The 16,003-nt window shown below is 42.6% G+C and overlaps 1 protein-coding gene across 4 annotated transcripts in view; it reads right to left on the reverse strand.

Moving 5' to 3' along the window:
* LOC120540415 (apoptosis-inducing factor 3) overlaps window positions 1-15,730 on the reverse strand; it is a 173,423-nt gene extending 157,693 nt beyond the window's left edge. For all 4 annotated transcript variants that reach the window (XM_039771151.1, XM_039771150.1, XM_039771149.1 and 1 more), the window contains exon 1: window positions 15,476-15,730. The gene's annotated coding sequence lies outside the window, so the exon portion shown is untranslated. The remainder of the gene's footprint in view (window positions 1-15,475) is intronic.
* Between the last annotated feature and the right edge of the window lie 273 nt (window positions 15,731-16,003).

Here is a 16,003-nt window from a genome sequence, read left to right on the forward strand (position 1 = left end):
TCTGTGACAGAGAAACACAACCAAGCACCAGACAGGACCTACATATCGCTTTGCCAGAACCAGCAGACCCCCCTGCATGATGGTTGTAGCCCTTGGAAGAACCACGCTAAATTAAAGAGTGCAATGCCACCAGACAGAAGGATACAGTGGTTCCTCATCAAGGTAAGCAACAGGCAACCAAGAGAAGAAGCCTGATGTTGCATTAAGAAAGAAGACAGGCAAGAGGCCATAAAACCACTTGGATACAAAATGGTAGCAAGGGGGTACTCTTTATAAAGCATGGAAGCAAGATGTCTTCTGAGAAGACACAACTAAAGTGACACCAGGGTGAGAGTTTAAAGTCCCTTCTAGGCCAAGACACTTGGAGATTGGAGTTGAAAAGAGAGTTTGGAGTGAAATAGTCCAGAGAAAAGACAGGAAGTGAGAAAGTCCTTGGGTGTACAGTATCTGGTAGTGAGTGAGCCATCACACCAGGCAGGCTGCCGCATAAGATCCATTTATAAGGTTACAGGGTTCATAGGGTTTTGTTTTCTGTCCTGTTTACTTTGGTATGCTATGTTTTGGTTTATTGGCTTTATTGGCTTATGTAAGGCACTGTTTTTTAATACTTTAGTTGCTATTCTGTGTCTATAAAGCGGTCACAAGGGCCCCCTCCTTGTGAACTGCAAATGTGCATTAACTTTGGGGTAATCCAATTGACGAGTGACTGTTGTTTCTCTCACCAAATGATGTTTACTGAGGCCAGAAAGACAAATAAATAGAACATTTATAAATATCACTTGTTATAAAGCAGTTAGTGGGACCAGACGTACCACTATGCAATAGGAACGTGGCAGCAATGTACGCTTTCAATGGGCACAGTCAATGAGAGGACTAGCCAGTGACAGTAATTCAAAATGCAGTAATTTCAAAACCTAACTAATTACAAAATTTAATTCCTTTATTTTCAAAAAATAAAATGAAAATAGTGATCACCAGGGTGGAAAAATTAAAACACAACATTGCAATCTCAATAGGGGAGCATTCATGGGAGCGCGTATAACCTCTAATTAACAGATCAGGAATGCTGGGCCTCATACTATAGTGCATAACATAACACACATAACATTCTCAAACTCACTTAATCCAACTGGAGGGGGTGGCAACCAGTGCCAAAATCAGTCCAAAGTGTGGTAAATAACAAGCTGCTTTACTGTTCTCTATTGTAAATAATGTGCAAAAGTCCCACCTGTGTATAACGTCAAAAGGCAAAATCACAGACAAAACATGGCAAAGCCTACCAGAATGTCATATTAAAAGAAAAAGAATTTGTAAAAGTAGGACATGTCTGTGATTCTCCATTAGAAATGCTGGCCACAATAAAAGTGTCCACATGCCTGCCGATCACCAGAATCTGTTTCAGAATTTCTAGAGCAACATACTGTATTAGAAAAGAGTTACATCATTGTTGACTGCCCACTTTAGCCATGCTTTCTGGGAGAGACCAGTGCATTTAACACTTCTTTTAGACTACAGGCTCAAGGTTAATTTCAAAGTTTTACTCCATTTTGGGTTTATGCTTTCATATTTTCTATCAAATGGGCAACCTTTATTACGGGGCCTATGAAAAGTGTTTATTCTTATGAAACACTGAATCCCAGTGGATTTAATTGGGCTTTTTAGCAGAAAAACAGACTATTTCATGTCAAAATAAAAACTGAGCTCTGCAAAGTGCTCTAAGTTAATTACAATAAATGGCAAAAAAACACAGAAATTGGGAAATAACAGCTTGCTTAATTAAGGCAGAAGTCACATTAAAAGCAGAAGCTGGTTAGGATAAAAGCCTTTAGCCACAGGGGTCCCACTAGGCTGGACTTGAGAGTCCACAGTGTATTCCCTCCTTGTGTCTCTGATCATTTTCCTTCCAAATCCTAAAGCTATGTCATCATGTTCATCATGACCATTTTTTCATTTTTCCTGGTGATAGATAGATAGATAGATAGATAGATAGATAGATAGATAGATAGATAGATAGATAGATAGATAGATAGATAGATAGATAGATAGATAGATAGATCACCAGGCCAACAATGTCTCCTAGATCTTCTTGGGAATACACAGATGCTGCCAGGACAGTCTAAACATCTGATCTCTCCAGACAGCCCTCATTTATCCCATTGGTCTTCTCATATCTTGCACAACAACTTATGAAGGCCCCCAGATGTATCCTAGCTAAAGGCCCAAGCCACCTCAGCTGGCTCCTCTCAATCTGGTGGTTATACTCTGAAGTACCACTGTATTGCTGAGCACCTCGCCCCATTATGGAGGATGAGTCCAGCAAACCTGTGCAGAAACCTCATTTCAGAGGGTGGTATTCACTGACTGGTAAATCAACAGCATCAGCTGCAGACATAACTCTCGTTTCCCCTCCATTATCAAGTGTGATACTTGTAAAACTGATACCACTTCACCGTATCTTTGGTCAAAGTCACTATCACCTCAACCCACACGTGTGGACAAGACCCTGAAGTACATAAACTCCTTCACCTAGGCATGGAACAAGTCCCTCGTATTCAGAAGAACAACATAACCTGAAATTTGGAGGTGTTCATTCTCATCCTAGCTGCATCACATGAGACCAATAGGATTGTATCACATTGAAACAGAACAGGTACAACTTTAATGTTCACAAGCTGAAACCTTTCATACCTTGGATGTGTCTTGCTATTCCACTTGTTCAAACTGGAATCAAGAGAGGAGACATGACAGGCCCTTGGTGGTGTCTATAGGCACATTAAATGGTCTTGAATTAAGATTAAGTAGGCCAGTGGTCTTAAACTATATTTGGGTCTCGCAATGTCTGTATGTGGGTCACACTGAGTCATGAATTACAATACTACTGAATGAGAAATGGTCACAAAAGGTTTACAGCATGTCTTATGAAGGGCCGCATCTGCATGATGATGTCGGCAATTTTCCAAGGGTGACACCCCCCATAGAGACAAACTGGCAGCAATTCTCCAAGGTGTCCTCTCCACCACTGACATCAATCAGCAACAGTTCTGCAAGAGGGTTGGATCCCATAGATGACATTCCTGTGGAGACTGCAGGACACAAAGACATGCAAAATGCAAAACTGGGTCACAAGAAAAAAAAGCTTAAGAACCACTGAAGTAGGCAAACACAACTCTTCCCCCACAGACAAGGAGTAGCATCTTTGGAACCCCATACTCTTGGAGCACCTTCCATAGGATACTACAGGGTGCAATGTCATAAACCTTTTCCACAAAGCCTATGTAGACAGTGTTGGCAAACTCCTGTGGCCCTTCCAGCATTCCTTCAAAGAGATGATCTGTTGCTCTGTAGCCAGAACAGAATCCATGTTGCAGTTGTTGAAAGGTTTAACAATTAGACTGTCTCCATTCCAGGACCACAGATTAGGATTTCCCAAAGATGCTGAAGAATGTGATCGTTTGGTAAGTAAAAAACACCCTCTTGTAACTCTTTTGGAAAATAGGGATCATCACTCCAGTCTACCATTACCCGCACCTTCCTCACTACATTGAAGAGCCACATTAGCAAAAACATTGAGGCTGTATCCAGTCACTATTTCAGCTTGAATCTCACACACTATAAGGTTGTATAATCACCACAGCAATGTACTCAACCCCAACCCCAATACTTCTGGCAATGCCGAGGAGGAGGATGGTGTATCCTCCAGATTGAGGAGATCCGCAAAGTGCTCCTCTCAAAAATACAGTATACCCATTTCTCCACTCTTACTGTGTTCAGCTACATTGATGTCCTGTTTCCCCTTCCCTAGTTGTCAAATATTTGGTAAGAACCTCTCCAAAGAAATTTGAACACTATTCTTTATTGTTTCATCAAATTTCACACACACACACACACACACACAGGTACTGGTTTCAGCTGATACATATTTGTCTTGCCTGTACCTCTTGGTCAAATCTGGAGACTCTCCTGCTAATATTGCACCAACCGGTCCTGGGGTTGTCATCATGACAGGCACAAATATAGCTCCACACAGCTGCTTCCAATACTGTGGTCGTGAACACAGTCCATTGGGACTTCATGTCAGTGAAATGCTGGAGAAGCTCCTGGAGCTTGGAGTTGAACTCATTTGGAATAGAGGCATCTGCTAGTCATTCCCAGGGCACTTGTGTTACCCATTTGCTTCTTCCTGGTTTGTCCAAAAGATGTTCCACCTGTCTGAAGCAACTCACGACTAAGGAGTGATCAGATGACAGCTCAACATTTCTCTTTACTCAGTTGTCCAGAACATGCATCCTATGATCAGGCAACATGACCACAAATTCGATCACTGACCTCTAGCCCAAGAGATTCCATACTTGCGTGGTGTTCATTATGGAATGAGATACAATTTACCAATTGGCGTTAGATCAGACAGGTTCCTGCAGGTATCCCCACAATACCTCTGATGTATCCTTGTAAGAGTCAACAGATGGCACCCTTTCAAGCACTGAATCCAACGCTTCTAAAAATTCTCTCCAAATATGGTAAGTGAATAGATACGAACAACAGTCAAACAAAAGTAAGCCCACATTTTTTCTGGGACCTCTCTTATGGGGCAACTCTTGTGTTGGTGAGAGAGACCAGCCTTGATCAAGAGAAGCAAAGGCAAAGCTGTGCATAGAGATGCGTCCATATTGAGGCGGTAACATTCCCAAGTACAATGCAATACAATACAATACAATTTATTTTTGTATAGCCCAAAATCACACAGGAAGTGCCGCAATGGGCTTTAACAGGCCCTGCCTCTTGACAGCCCCTCAGCCTTGACTCTCTAAGAAGACAAGGAAAAACTCCCAAAAAACCTTGTAGGGAAAATGGAAGAAACCTTGGGAAATGCAGTTAAAAGAGAGACCCTGTTATGGTGTATAAAATCTGTACATTTTGGTTTCCATTATATTTTGTTCAAGACAAGACAACAGATGAACTAAGACAAATTAAAGCAGGTTTTCTTCCCTTACACCTTACTTTTTGTTCATAGCTTAGTGCTAATTTGGTTCACAGCCTGGGAAAGAATGCTGAGCTGATACCTCAGGCTATTGATTACTTTATGGATGGACATCTGGAACAACAGTTTGGTTTACAGCCTGGGACAGGAAGAACTACTGATACCTCAGAGTACATCAAAGGTTTTGTTCTGTGGGAAAATGGACAGTGAATTAATTCATAAATCATTTTGACAGCCAGCCAATCAGGTGCATGTGTTGTGAAACCAAGGCATGACATTTCATAATAAATATGCCTTGGTTTGAAAAGCAAGATAAAGAGAAGCAAAGAGGAGAAGCAAAGAAGAGAAGAAGCAAAGAAGAAGAAGGAGAAGAAGAAGAGGAACGGACAACGACGGCCCTGGTTGTCAGAAATGCATCATGAACATCGATTGCTAAATCAAACGCCTCCCTGGGACATTCATCCTTGTCATCTGCAACTTTTTCGTAAGCTTTTTCTAAAGACTATATATATTCAGACTTTCCTATCAGTACCTATTTTCTAGTATTCTTTGTTCTTGTGGTATTATTATTATTCTTGTAATAAATACCATGCTGCTTTTACCTTTCAATGCTTTGTCTAAATGTCTAGAGTGATTGAAGTAATAAGTTAGATTTCTTTGAGCACCTGGTGACAGCCGGATTTTTGCCATTATTTCTGTGCTGCAAGGTTTATAAGGCTGAGAGTGAGAGCGCTATACTTAATAGAAGGGACAATACGATAAAGAAGGTTTTCTTGGCTGATAAATAGCCTATAGTCAAGAGTGCTGAGTCTTTGTATGTTTAAATGTATTCTTGTAGACTGAAAGTGATATTTAGGTCTGAGATATCACTAAAACATCGTATGTTGTTCGAGCTGAAAATAAGTAAGTCTCTTGAAGTGCTGAATGACAGGCTGATATTCCTATAGCACTTGTGTGGTTAAAAGTGCTAAGGGTTAATCATTCATGGGGCACTGTTGTGGTTAGGGTCTGTGTGTGTGTTTATCTATGTGTGTGTGTGTTCATCTTAAAGTGCAACAGTAGACCAACCCGATAACGAACTTGACAAGAACACTTACCCTTCAGGAAACAGGTAAAGGGCAAGTAGAGGGAAATACCACGATAATACAGACCCCTTTCCAGGTGGGCTGGGCGTGCAGTGGGTGTCAAAAGAAGGGGGTCAATACAGTACAATACACAGAACAGAACACATCCTCAATACAGCACAAAAATAAAAATTTTAGAAGTACGGAGCAGAATTTAACAGTAAATCCCAAAAGCTCAGATCCATTACTGAGGTACAGAACTCCTGGGTCCGTTCCATTCTTGACTGTCACACGCATGGCACTGCACCTAACCTTTTCCTTTTGGATAATGAGCCCATAAAGTTTTTATAGGCCGAGCATGACTAGACTCTGTGAACCGGACGGCTTCCTGCCTTGTACCTGATACTGCAAGATAGACTTCAGCTCCCCACCCCACACCATTTGCGGGTTAAGAAAATGGAGGAACGTCTAAAATGATTCCCAAAGCACAGGAGAGGAACTGTAATTCTGTTCCTGCAGGTTGCAGTGACTACAGGAGTTGTGCTCAAGCTGCCTACTTAATTAGAAGCCATTTTTTACTGTTAATGGAAGCAGTAATTTAATAACACACCGATCTCGGTCTTCTGTTTCAGTAGCTCCCAATACCATAAATTATACTTTTGTGAAATTCTGAAAGATGTTCAAATAAGTCTTTATGTCTTTTTTCTTAAGTATTAATACAATTGGCTCTCTTAATATGAATATATGTATTCCTCTGTTCTAGATTTTCTAAGCAGAATGTTATGAATAATGTAACAAACCATGGAAGAGTTAATTGAAAGTTGTCCTGACTCTGAAGGAAACAGATAACTAATTCTGTAAGTTAAACCAGAAGGTGCGTGCCAATAAGCAAAACAAAACAAATAAAATAAAAATAATGCGACTGAAACACTGACGAAAGGCAAGAATCACAGTCAAAATTCAGGCAAGAAGTCAAAACCCAAGCAAGACACGAAAATCAATCAAATAGAGAGGATTGCTGTAAGTTCTGAAGGATTTATCCACAGACTGGATAAAGCTTAGTGCAACTGCTGACCGTTTTTCCTATCTTCTTGATGAACTTGAGGTTATGACCCCAGAGAAACATGGATCACAACCCTAACAACAGTTATGCAAAATGGCATCCACTACAGAAAAATACTATGAGACCCCAAAATTCAGTCCTGATCATGACAAAAGTGTCTCCTCAGCTGGAAGTAGATGAATAAAAAAAATTCAATTAAAATAAAAATAACTAATATTAGAAATGAAAGAAAGGGGAACTATGATACAGGGTTATGGTATAGCAAGGTTTCCATGCCCTAACTCATTTAGTTTTTGAGTTGGTATTTAAATATGTTGCAGTATATCATGTCATATAGTCTGTTTTTGGCCTTTGTTTGTCTTTGTGTTTTAGAAACTTTATGATTTTCCTTGCGGTTTTGTTTCTGTTACTTATGATCTGCCCTGCTTCCTGCACGTAAAGCCTAAGGAGGCAGGACCACCTCATTATGTTGCTGGTGTTGGCGCCCTACTAGTACTTAAGTTGAAGGTTTTGCGTGCTCTGCCGCTTCGGTATAACAGCAATGATCACTGTTTTTAATTTGCTTTGTTTATTTATAATAGGATTACCTGGCGTATGACCCCCCATTTCCACTATAAGGTACTGTTTCTGGTTACTGTTTATTGGACTTGTTTGATCCTTTGTGTATCTACCTTGCTTTTCTTTTTTATAGTTTGGAATATAGCTTCGTTGGTTACACTTCCCACTTTAAACCTTTCTGCCCATTCATAAACTTTTATTGACTCATAGCCCTTTTTCACTTCCGTGCTGAGCCAACATCCCTCGGTGAATTTCAGCAGGTTTCACTCCCTTTGCCTAAAGAAATCTCACGACCATGTTTTCTTCGATAATGGTGCAGTACCGCAACAGGGCATCCATGTTTATTTGACCTTGGTTTCAACAAGACTAATGGTGGAGTGCTGCACTGAGTGTATTCAAGCTTCCAATAAGCCATTGCAAACGTCTTCTATTGCATCGGCTTCTATCCGTTGTGGTTACTGCTTAATTTTCAACTTGCCTTACGCTTTGATTTAATCTCATAAACATACATTTTAAATAAAAACTTTAACTCAATGTCTCTGTCCGATTATTGCTTATTAGTGTTGCTGAGTGCTGGATAGTCATTCCTTGTCTAGCTGTGGTCTCTTAGAGGCACGAAGGACACTTTCTGAAGTCTTCTATTGGTGGTAACTACGGTTGAAGTAAAGGAGTGACTATAACAGACAGTCTCAGTGTGGAATTAAAATGAGACCTAGGGATCACATAGTCATTAACGGGTGATATAGTTATTGTATGCTCTCCACACTAAAATATAGCATCTCTCTTACAAGAAGTATTACATGCCATAAACTTGTTCAAGCATATTAGGAAACCAGATAAAGGTCATGTGAACAACAAAGACAAGAATGTACCAGGAGAAAGTTGATGTCCTACATAGGACGTTCTGCTAGGATTAAGAAAATCAGCAGATGTTCTGCACCCAACAAAGAATGGACAGTTGTTCCATACACAGAGATTTCAACGGTAATAGCTGACCCTAAGAGATAAGGACTGTGAGACCAGTTACATAGCTGATTTTAACATTTCTTCCTATCCCTAACCCGAACCAACAAGGTTGGTTGGTACCTTTTGTGTCAGGTGCATGAACAAGAGTAAACATTCAGTAGCCTAACAATCTGAATAGACTTAAGCCAACTGGAAGACAAGGAGGTGGCCAAACCAATCTTTTGGAATTTGTGTAGTCAGAGAGGAAGCAGATTGACAGACCACGACCTCTGTAAGCAACAGTAATCAACAATAGCATCATCAAAATAGTAAAGCTGCAAGGAAAACTTACTCATTAACAGTATCCTGTCATTTCTCCACAGTCCAGAGAAAAAGCCCATTGAGGGCACATCTGGAGAAAGCCCCGCCCCTAACGGCCACTTGATGTTTATAAAATGCTACTCTCTGGTTTGGATCGCTTCCTTGCCATCGGCCACACTATATTTCAAAAATAAATGAACCCAATGGATACCATAATGGTGTAAAACCCCCAACAGAAGCAAATGATGGACCTAAGCCCTTCTTTTTTGATCATTCTGTTAAAAGACTGCTGTGGCGAATGCTTCCACATTAGTATTTGCTGAAGAATAAATATGACTGTGGTGAGCTGACCTTGTACCTTTTGGGGATTTCAATGGACAAGTTGGCTTCCTCCTGAACCTGGTTCCTGGCACTTTGAGGCCTTTTTGTTTCTAGTCAGAGTTGGAATGGTAATCCCTTCACACCCCCACACCCCGGGTAGCGTGCTATTGAGTTCACAACATGGTTATGATGACACAATAGTTTAGTGGTACAAAGTCCAATCCCTGGTTGTGACAGTTTTTTTTTTATTCTTACAAGTTAAAATGTAGGGTGGCCTGGGTTGGGTAGCGCTTCCCTGGGTCCTCTCCTCTGTGTGGAGTTTGCATGTTCTCCCTGTGTTTGCGTGGGTTTGCTCCGGTGTCTTCCCACAGTCCAAAGACATGCAGGTTAGGTGCATTGGCAATCCTAAATTGTCGATAGTCTGCTTGGTCTGTGTGTGTCTGCGCATCCTGCCATGGGTTGGTGCCCTGCCCGGGCTTTGTTTCCTGCCTTGTGCCCTGTGTTGGCTGGGATTGGCTCCAGCAGACCCCCATGACCCTGTGTTAGGATATAGCGGGTTGGATGGAAGTTAAAATGTAGCACTTCAATGAGAACAAAGCGAATAACTCACTGAGAAACGTTTGGTTGCTAAGTACTAATGTGGCGCACTCAGAGATGGGAAGTATTCACAGTATCTTCACAGCGGGTAATGGGAGCTCAGTTACCATTGGCGGTGGTCAAAAACTTGGGCAAGATGCGAGTAAGAGGCCTTGAAGTGACCCGGTCTGAGAGAAAGGCTTTGTAGAAATACAATGGAGAGAGGAAGGGGAGGACAAGGGAGGCTTAGTAACACGAGGATACCGAGGAAAGGCGTAGGAGGAATGCTGAGGGTACACGCAGCACAAGAGGAATATTATTTCTTTTTATTGATTGATTGATTGATTGGCTGTATTATTTGTCCTGTGAGCCTGTATTCTTGTTTTTTATGTTTATGATGTTGTATGCATCTGAATTTGCCCATAGGATTAGTAAATCTTAAATATTTTATATTTATTCTATTACCTGTATTCAGCATATTAATTGTACTTCATTATCCAAATTTCCTTATTTATTTATGGGGTCTTCCCAATTGTGAGACAGTAATGCTAACCACTTTAAGCACCAAGCCACCCTAAAAGTCAGATGAAACAAAACAAACCATAAATTTAAAGGACTAAAATTTAGATAGAAGAAAAGGGAAATTCTGTTTTTTGAGACTGCAATACATCATCCACTGTCCAGAACAAATCAAACAGAAATGTCAGCGGCGTTCTCATGACCCAGTCTGCCCTTAAGGGTCGGCCACCTCTTTATAATTATTTGAAGGTACATTTTTGTCAGGTCAAGTCAAGTCAATTATTTTTCTAGAACACTTTTAAAGACAACAGAAGTCAGCCAAAGTTGAGGATAAAACAGGCAAATACTGGGCTCAGGTCACAGTCCTGCGCCTGCGGGGATTACAAACATTCAAAGAAGCCAACAGTGAATTTAACGACATGAGAATCGCTGAGCACCACAGTAATGACCCTTAAGTGTGTCTGCAGGGGTCTGTCACCGAAAGATCCAACAGGGGCAAACATTGAGCAGACTGAGCCAGATTTTTCAAGAATTCAGAGTTCAACTTTCCTGTCCCTAACGAAAGACATGATTGATGGCTAATTTATTTTTTTCTTTCTGTTGATGTGCTTTGCTCTGCTTCTGTGGCTGAGCTGGCGACACAATCCAAAGACAAGGTGACTCTAAATTGTCCCACTGCATTTGTGGCTTCAGCTCCCTTTTTGTTAGAAAAGACACTGGCTCAGCTGCAAGCCCTACTACTGCTACACGGGTACTGAAAACTGAAAGATTTAAAGCATCAGGTCTCGCTGCCTCCTTGTGATTGTATCAAGAGGCCATGTGCTTAACAAATGAGGATTGACTGCGACACTTACAATCAGATAAAGAAAGCCACTCCGAGGGCAATAGCTTGGTGATAACATGGCTCTTACTTTATTATGGCACTCTGTTATCAGGGACATTTGCTTCATAATGCATCGCTTGTTGGCGTGGACTACATAAAAATCATGAAAAAATGCATAAATACCAAGGGCTCTAATGCTGGCCAGTATTTTTCCACTCTCAGAAATTAAAATGACTGCAAAACAATTGTGGGATCTAACAGTAGCAGAGTGTCTGTTTAAAACTGTGCATGTGGAGAAAGAAAGCTGCTCATGAAAGCACTTCTGTGAACCCTGGCACAAGGGTGGCATTGGCATATTAGGCGAGGCAAACATTGCCAGGCTGCCACCCGCAATCTCCACCATGATCACTGGCTGCTCCAACTTGTGTTCTTGGATCATTTCACTACTTTGCCATTTGGTTTTTGGTGCCACTTTGGCTGTCACCTTTAGATGTTTGTGCCTCATCATTTCAAAGCTGGCACCACACTTCCCACTATCTGAGAGCTCAAATCGAGGAAAATTAATTCATAATTTTAGTCTGCTGCTTCAGTCAAGCCAAACTGTAACCTCCCGCTCTCTCAATCCTCTAACTCTACAGTTCAGACGGGGAGGACTGTGGACCCCACAAACCAGTAAGGGAGGCTACCATTAGACTTTTGAGAACTGTGAAGGAGTAACAAGCTACAGTGCCAATGATTGGAGAGACTGTGCAAACAGCAACTGTGCCCGGGTGATTCATAAGTGGCAAAGAGCAACAAAACAAGGGACAGACTACAGTGCCCTGTCTCCATCCATCAATCCTGTCCACTTCTGAGCCTGGCCAGCTCCAGTTGGTAAGCCAAGGGGTGAACCTCAGTGTCCACATTATAACCCAACCCCTACAGTAACCATCTACTGTTTCAAAAAGTGGCAGCAGAAAGACAACACTTGCCACCTGCACTCAGTGAAGAGCGCAATACAAAAATAAGCCGAATAAAATCGACAGAACAATGTCCATCCTCCATGTCATCACTCAGAAGGACTGTCCTAAAGTGTCCTCTCTGGGCCTCCAGCACCACGTAGTCAGCTCCTCGGTGGCTAAAGTGAAGCAGACACACATTAAGGCCACTGCTGTCCATTTCGTAGTTCACACCAACTGCCCAGTAAATTGACTTCCATCTCACAGAGCAGACCACCTTCTCACCATCAGCCATAGCATTTTTCTCATGTGTGTAGATACAAGCCCTGGAAAAAGTATTCACTTCCCTGAACGTTCTTACATTTGATTGTTACTCAGTGTTGTCATTTAATTTGGTTTTATGGACACTGATCAACGAAAAAAAAGACTCCACAGTGTCAAAGTGAAAACAGATCTCTGCCAAGTGGTCTTAATCACTTACAAATATAAAACATAAAGGTATTCAGCCCAAATGTAATCACCACTGGTGCAGCCAGTCACAGTCACACCACCATTTCAATGAAGATGACCTCTCTGGAGTTTTCATTGATGGTAGTCTTAATGCACCTTCTCTGGAAGGGCCAGCTTGTGGAATGACACAATGAAGACAAAAGAACGCTCCACACAACCCTGTGAAAAGCACAAGACGGGGGACGGAGACATGAAAATATCCAAGTCACTGAGCATCCAGCTAAATCATTCATTAAGGAATGGAAAGAGTATGGCAGGGCTGTAATTCTGCCTGGAGCAAGGAGAAGATGAATAAGGGAGGCTGCCAAGAGACTTTTGAGAACTGTGAAGGAGTGACAAGCTACAGTGAGGAAGACTGGAGCGACCGTGCAAACAGCAACTGTGCCCGGGTGTTTCAAAAGTCAGAGACTTATGGGAGAGTGGCAAAGAGAAACAAAACACAGGGCATCTCAGCAAGAGTCTGTCAGAAACACATAGATGGGACTCTGAAGTCAGGTAGAAGAAAGTTCTATGGTCTGATGAGACCAAAATGGAGCCATTTTCTGGCCTTCAGACTAACTGTCAGGTTTGGACTCTGCACATTATCACAAACATACCATCCCCACTTGTGAAGCAGGGTGGTGGCAGCATCAGGCTGTGGAGATGTTTCTCTGCAGCAGGTTATGGAAGATATGTGAGGGTAAAATCTGAGAAAATCCTGAAGGAAACATTGATGGAAACCTGTGACTTGGGAGAAGACTTGTTTCCTCAAGCATAACAATAACAACAACATTTATTTCTATTGCACATTTTCATACAAACAATGTAGCTCAAAGTGCTTTACATGATGAAGAAAGAGAAAAAAGACAAAATAAATAAGAATTAAAATAAGGGAACAATAATTAACCGAAAATAAAAGTAAGGTCCGTTGGCCAGGGAGGACAGAAAAAACAAAAAAAATGGCAGAAGGCTGGAGAAAAAAATAAAATCTGCAGGAGTTCCAGGCCACGAGACCACCCAGCCCCCTCTAGGCATTCTACCTAACATAAATGATCAGTCCTCATTGTATTCAGGGTTCACATGGAAGAATTTGATGATATTGGTCATGTGGACTTCTGGTCTTTAATCCATCAATGTAAGGACATCATGGTGCTTTGATTAGTCAGAAAACCAGAAAAAGAACAGAAGACAAAGTAGCATAATGCCAAAACTCCACTGGAATGGCTTCAAAACAACAACGTGAATGTCCTGGAGTGGCCAGGTCGGAGTCCAGAGCTCTTGAGAATTCATTGCTAGACTTGAAGAATTCTGTTCACTCACGACCCCACGCTGGCCTTTGGACTTTAAACCCTGAGGATGTGGGTTCACTGCTGACACCACATGACCATGAGCGCTTGTCACTTCGCCTGCTTGTGGTCCAATTGGAAAAGCAAGTGAAATGGAGCCTGGTGTATCTCAGATGTTGTTAAGTGGTCTTTGATAAACCTGAAAGCTGGAGCAGTTTTACAAAGAGGACTGGGGAGGAATGGCAGTGCCCAGATGTTCACAGCTGATAGAAGAGGGTGAATACTTAGGTGATCAATTACAGTACTTTATGTTTTACATTTGCAGTTAATTAAGAACATTATGTACAGATCTGTTTGATCAGTGTTACAAAAACCTATATAAAATGCATTGGGATTCAGTCTTGTCTAACAGTAAAATTTGGAAACTTTCAAAGGGGATGAATATGCCAGTGACTACATAGAATGAGAGAAGACGTAGCTCTGACCCATCGATCTGCGGCCTCTTCCTTGCTACACGCTTAACAATCCTGGTTCTTCATTGGCATTTTATGGTTCTTCACTGGGTTGTGTGGTCCCTCATAGAACCGTTGCTTGACAAAGCCCCATCTCATTCTGAGACACGTTCTTTGTGTGTGGAGCTGGTTCTCTTTGCCTTGAAAAACTTCCTAATATGTACAAAAAAACTGAAATCTTTAATGTTTGGTAGGCTACCTAGCAGAACACCAACAGATTAAGAAAACCTGGATTGTAAAATCAACCTGTGATTGTAAGCAGCAAAAGTCTTTTCAAATCACGACCCTTTGGTATTTCACATATCTGTCACTATCTACTGTATTTATACTGAAAGGAGCCTGTGATGGATCTAACTAAAAGGTCTTTCTGGGACCTTCATATGGATGGGTCATTTAGGAACCAAAAATGGCTTCCCTATGGCCAAGAACCACTCTGGCACCATTATGTTTAAGAGTGTACTGCTGCATATTTACACCGCATCCCATGTCAAACCAAGTGAGTTGTCTGTAGTATAAACTTACGATGCAAAGTAAGCCCACCTTTCATTTCTAAGAGTGGACTGTCCAGCCTGCAGGGCTTCTCACAACTTGATCCCAGTACCCTCTCAAGTTTGAATTTGGCCACAAAATAAAGTTCAGGTGTGTCAATATCCTTTCGACACCTCAGATCGACCCCCTGATCTATACAGTGTCCTATGTTTATGCACACATCATGCAGACCATATCCCCAATCTCCCCTCTGGTGGCCCGGATGCTGCCATATTCTTATCCAGGTCCAAAATGTGACCAATTTTGAATCGCTGGCCACGCCAAATCAAAGAGCAACAACTCAGATGGGACACACTAATGTGCCTGAACCCAGCTGCAGTGCCCACTCTCATAGGGGCACATAAGGAGCTCAACCTGACTGGCCTGTTGTCCCTCTACTTGTCAAAACTATACGCGGTGTCACCCAGCCCCTCCAAGACAGTTATGAGGCACCCGCTGAGCAAAGCCCGCAAGTCCCTGTTTCACCCGCCGGACGTCTGGTTAAAAACAACAACAAAAATAAACAAAGAGCCCTACGCGCCAGAAGTGCCTACCTGGCCGGCCGGCCGGCCGCTTCGCTCCTCGGCTCTCCGGCCTCCCCCGGGTGTCGCTTCGTGCGTCTCGAGTCCTTTAAGCGCGTCCTGCGAGAGGCTGCGGTAGGGACGGCTGCCAGTCACTCGACAGCTGCCTGCAGTATTGATGAAGCAGGAAGGGCTCAGGATGCAAGCACAGCAATAATTCGCTGGAGTCCCCGCTCGTTCGCAGTTAAGCCCCTTAGCGTGGCTGCAGGGGACGGCGGAGCTTATGGTTTTTTTACTGCAAGCCGCTCACGAAGGTCTCCGCAGGTTTGTCTCCGAAAATGCAGCAGAACCCGTCCGGTTAGCGCGCCGGCGCTGCCAGTTGCTCAAGTCGCCGATACCGAAACTCAGCTCTGTTCTCGCAGCACGGGCTTCTCCATTCACCTCTGCAGCCGTAGCCGTCGTCGCCGCCGCCTCTCCGCGCCGCGCCGCAGGGTCCCGGAGCCAGAGGGGCCGTTGTGCACAGCTTTCCCTGGCAGCGAGTGAGGATGCAGTGCGGGTTCG

This window comes from Polypterus senegalus, chromosome 12 (assembly GCF_016835505.1).
Source record: "Polypterus senegalus isolate Bchr_013 chromosome 12, ASM1683550v1, whole genome shotgun sequence".
Classification (NCBI taxonomy): domain Eukaryota; kingdom Metazoa; phylum Chordata; class Cladistia; order Polypteriformes; family Polypteridae; genus Polypterus; species Polypterus senegalus.